The following is a 5,541-nucleotide window of genomic DNA, read 5'->3' as shown; positions in this document are numbered from 1 at the left end:
TTATGTTCTACCTTTCTACGATTAAAACTGGTTCTGTTTCTATACCCTGATATAATAAAAAAGGTAAATTAATAATTTAATGGCTACATTCGTTACTTTTAAGATTTTAGAAGAATTTTTAACGGACTTTATTATTTTTTGGAAATTGCCAAATTCGTTCCATATGGAACGATCTCCTAATGCCAGCAACCATTTTTTGACCAAATGCATGCCAATATCTGAAATAGTTTTAGTTTCTTCAGTGGTTTTTGCTGGCGGAATATCATCTGCAAACCAAATAATTTTTACTCTGTCTGGAAGTTTTAATCTTATGACACTGTACATAAAAAATGTTGCACAGCAAGGGTAGATCCTTGTGATACTTCGTCTGTTATTCTGTATTATTTTTCACCACCCTCTGTATATCCTCCTACAGCTTCTTTAACCCAATAATTTTTGCTTTGTCTGGAAGTTTTAATCTTATGACACCGTACATAAATAATTTTCCACATCAAGGATCCGAAGACAGATCCTTGTAATACTTCGTCTGTAATTCTGTATTATTTTCCCCACCCTCTGTATATCCTCCTACAGCTTCTTTAAACTTTTCTCGTCTTTTCGATTATGCAGGAAAAACTTGGTTTTCCGGAAGTTTATCCTTCTACACCGGGAGTTTTCTTTCTGCCTCATCCAGCAGTTGTTGTGTAAGCGTTGAAAAACTTAGAAATCTATCCCCTTTCTCTATTGCCACCATAAAAATGGTCATATTCTCTTGGAAGACTAGTCGAAGAAATAATTGTAAATAGCTCCTTCTGAATGCCACTTTGTGCATCGTACCTTGAGATTTCTGGACTTTTTGCAGTTTTTCCTATGCTTGCAGCGATGGTTTTGCAATTCTTGATAACATTCAATTGAGATGGTTCCATGCTTAGAAAAATTGTTGTAAGAAAGATCAAACGGTCTCCATTCTTAATTTTGCTGTCTTCGCATCTGGCCTGGTTGGATCAATTATTCTATCCCCGCTGATAATTCTCCATTGATCCGCCAGCTTTCATAATTTCAATTTTCTAGCTTTTTAATTTGGCACATGAAATTCTTTCCAGCCAAATTATTTTTTTTACAATTTGACAACATCTTTTTTTAGATAATTCCACTTTGTTTGTCGTACCTCGGGGTTTATCGGACCTTCTTGCAGTTTTTCCCATGCCTCTAGTGATGAATGTTATCAATCATTGATGACATTCAATTGAGATGGTTTCACGCTTAGAAACATTTTTGCAAATGCCTTTTGATCTTTCTCCTTTCATTTTGCTGTCTTCGCATTAGGCCTCGTTGAATCAATTAGCCTGTCCACGAGGAAAATTTCTCATTTTCCGCATTGCATTTGTATACTTCTCATCTGGGTTCGTTAGCTTCCGTAATTTCCATCTTCTAGCTTTTCAATTTACCACATAGAATTCGTTTCAGAAAAATAATTTTTTCCACAATGCCACAATATTTTTAAGATCGAAGACTGGTCCATAACTTGTTAGTATGAATCGTGTTTATTGACTGAATAGATATTTTTTCCAATGCATACATACGTTTTAGGAACCTTTTCATAGTTTCATATTTGCTGCATTTTTGGAGTGTGCAAAGGGCCTCAGTTTTTGTCCTCTTACATTTGTGACTTGGAAAGTTTTTTTTTTGGAATTTTTGATATTTTTTCAATTAATTCTGAATTTTTTAAATTTTTGAGTACTTCAATAAAAAAAAATATAGAAATATATAATAAGAAAATAAATCAAAATACTTTGCTTTCCAAGGGTAATTTCAATATTAAACATTAATTTAAATTACCATGCAATAAAATAATTTATTCTTACCCGTTCATTTTCGCACTGACAATTTGGGCGCCAATGTGTCCGGCCATCAAAGAATTCTATTCATATTTCAATTACACGGCAGGCAATAAATGCATTTTAATTACCGCAACGAGGAATTTCATATTGGATATCACATGTCATCGATTCAAATCCAACTTTTATGGTAGAATCACACCAGCAGTTATTCTTGGTGAGGTTTAGAATCTTATTAATATTCCAAACAGGTTGTCAAAATAGAGTCAACATGTAAACACTTTGCCATTCATGGTGGTGGTGGTTGTCAAGAACTCTGGTGTTTAGGCGAAGGTAAATATTTTGAAATAAAAAGTGTTATTACAAATTTCTTAAACGTGCCATGGATTTTTAATAACCTAAAGGGTTTGGCCTCCTGGCCTGCAGGCATTACACAATGTTGCATTGTATTTTTGGTGATTTATTTTTCTTGCTGTTGATTGGTTAAGGTTAATTATGCAATTTGTCTGCATTGCTTGATCATTTGATTTGATTTCTGCTTCTTTGTCTTCAATAAATTGTTGAATTGTTGTCTTCTTTGTCTTCAATAAATTGTTTGTTTTTAATTGCTTCTGAATTGATTTTCATGCAATCTCTCTGTGAGTGTGAGAGATTTTTTCTCGCCGATAACAACAAAATTTATTCATGAAATCGAAAGGAGTGAAGTGAAATTAAAATGAAATAAAAAGAAAAAACTCAAACAGACAAATAAATTACAAATGGAAATCTATGCAGCAAACGAAAGAAACAAAAAAAAAAAACAAATTGGAAAAAGTAAAAGTGAAAATGGAATTTTTCTGCTTCTCAGAGAGATATCTGCAAGCTAAAAAAAAAATTATGACAAGGATGCCATCCATGTCTTGGCAAATTTTTAAATATTAATATTATGGAAATTTGCCAATTTGGAGGCATATGTTCAGGGGCGTTGCGATGATGATGATGATCATCATCATAAAACAGATGTTATTTCCAATACAGACATACATATGATTGTGTTGCTTTTTCGTCTTCAAAAGTGTTTTTTCTCCATATTTCCCACTCTTCTCCTCAATTCTCTTGAATTCGAATAAAGTTAAATCTTATATTTCGCTCCTTCCTATAAAAATAATAATTATTAAAATTTATTAAATAGCTATTTCTTCTTAAGACAAACCCCTTTATTTTTTTATTGGCCTGGCCAATTGCATTGTTGCAACCACAATTGCCATTAAATTAAGCAGCAACGGCAGCATTACTTTGCCATTTGCAAACCAAACGCGTCATCTGTCTTTCAATCAAGCAGCCAACCAGCCCCAAGACAACATTTGTTGCCTAAGCAAGGCAATACAGGCCGTGCAAATACTCACTCGGTTATGTTTATTTGTTTTAATTCATGCTCAATTAAAACGGTGTTGGGGTCTCTCTTTACTCTCCGTCTCTCGGCTATGGTAAAGGCGGCAAAACTCATACAGCTATTCTCCTTCATGCCTTATGTGACGTTAGCATATTCATTGAATTGCATTGGAATTCTTGCTCTCTCTCTCTTACACACAATTTGAGAATAATATGAATAGAGTAGTAGCACACCCTACATTGAGAAATGGGAGAATAACGGATTAAAAAACGTGGTTTAAATTAGAATAGAATAATAAAAAAAGGAAAAGAAAAGTAAAATATAAAAGGAAGCTGTTTGAGGTGGTGTTGTTTTAATAATTTTTGAAAGAAAACATGAACGTATCGTTATTAAATTCAAATAAAAAATACGGTATTTGTAATGGACAAAACGGGTTGTGATACAAACAATTTGATAGCACGCAAATATTAGACAAAAGGAGGGTAAAAAAGAAAAGACTAATGATTGAGAACCTAAGTACAGACACTCAGCATGCGCCACCCAAGAATAGTTGCAAAATGAGGTTCCTGGCTTCATTTCCAGCGCACAATGGCCACCAAAATCTCCGCATACTAATCCGTTGGACTATTGTGTCTGGAGTATTTTGGAAAGCAAGGTAGGCACTAAAAAATACCAAAGTGTCGATCACCTCAAGCAAGCGCTTCGCCGGGAATGGGCCAAAATACCGCAGAGCAACATTCGGGCAGCGTGTGACGGTTTCATTGGCCGTTTGAAGACCATAATTCGTGTCAAAAGTGATCAATTCGAACAAATCTTAATTTATTCTAAAATTTGTTGTTATTTCCGACATTTTTTGCTTTCAAAAATAATATGTAAAAATTACTGCTTTTGACTTTGTTGCAGTTTTTTATCTCACCCTGTATACAGCAAAATATTGACTAAAGGAAAAATGTATTTGGAGAGGTCTCTAAAGGCTAATGTATCACAAATTTCTACGTGTTGTGTAATTTACTGACGTAAATATTAAAAAAATAATAATAAAAACTGGCAAGGCAACGAGGACAAACCACTGTTGAAGTGAGAAATTTAGTAATTAAACATTACAGAAACCATAAATCGCTAAGTGAGATATCTGAGATTGTTAATAGAAGCCGATCTACAGTTCAGGACACTATAAAACAGCTAAAAACAGATGGATGTGTAGAAAAAAAGTAAAAAACAGCAAATAATAAACTAATTCCCTCGAGTGATGAGAAGTATATTTTACGGCAGAACCACAAATATTCATTTTTGAGAGCAATGAAGCTCACAAAAATTGCTGAAAAGAATTTCGGAAAAGTATGTTGCCCTCAAACAATAAGAAATATACTGCATAAGTCGAATTACAAGGGAAGAAGAGCTAGACATAAACCTCTAATCAGCAAGCGAAATCAAAAATTAAAATTGCGATTTGCCAAGCAGCACATTTCAAAAGATTTTTCATTTTGGAAGAATGTGCTGTTCACGGACGAGAGCAAATTCAACTTTTTTGGTAGAGATGACAGACATTATGTATGGAGAAAGGCAAATGAAGCGCTCCTGGCCAAAAATATGAAGCTACAGCGAGGCACGGTGGTGGGCCAGTAATGGTATGGGGTTCATTTTCAGTCTCTGGACCTGGTGTATTGCATTTTTATTGAAGGTATTATGGATCAGACTATGAAACTTAACATTTTAAAGAAAGTTTGCCACTCTATAGGGAAAAGCTCGACCATGACGAAGACTATTATTTTTATTAAGACAATAATCTGAAACGCAAGGCTTATAAAGTGCGGTCATGGCTGCTATATAATTGTTCCCACGTCATGGATACACCAGCCCAGAGTCTAGACATAAACCCCATAGAGAATTTATGGAACTATCTCGATGGAAAAACCAGTCAGCACACCATATCTTGCAAAGAAGATTTGAAGAAAACTTTGTTGGAAGAATGGCAAAAGATTGAACCTAACTTTTGCGAAAAACTTATAAAAAGTATGCCAAATAGGCTACAAATGGTAAAAAGTAAAGGTAAATCATCAAAATACCGAATATTGGGAGATGTCGTTAAATGGGGGCTATACGAAGACGTGGACCTGCACAGACAATATTCTGTCTTAGGTTGCGGTATCCATTTCGAACTTCAAATACCAAATTTAAAACAATTTCGGTGAATAATGTCGCTAAAATCAATTATATCGCGAGGTAACGTTATATGAGGGCTATAACAAGACCTGGACCTTAATAGATAATTTTCTGTCATAGACTGAAGTACCCTTTAGGAACTTCTAATACCAAATTTGAAACAATTCCGGAGAATAACGTCGCTAAAAT

Source organism: Musca domestica, unplaced genomic scaffold (assembly GCF_030504385.1).
Source record: "Musca domestica strain aabys unplaced genomic scaffold, Musca_domestica.polishedcontigs.V.1.1 61, whole genome shotgun sequence".
In the NCBI taxonomy this organism is placed as follows: Eukaryota; Metazoa; Arthropoda; class Insecta; order Diptera; family Muscidae; genus Musca; species Musca domestica.
Note: the sequence above shows the minus strand (reverse complement) of the source record.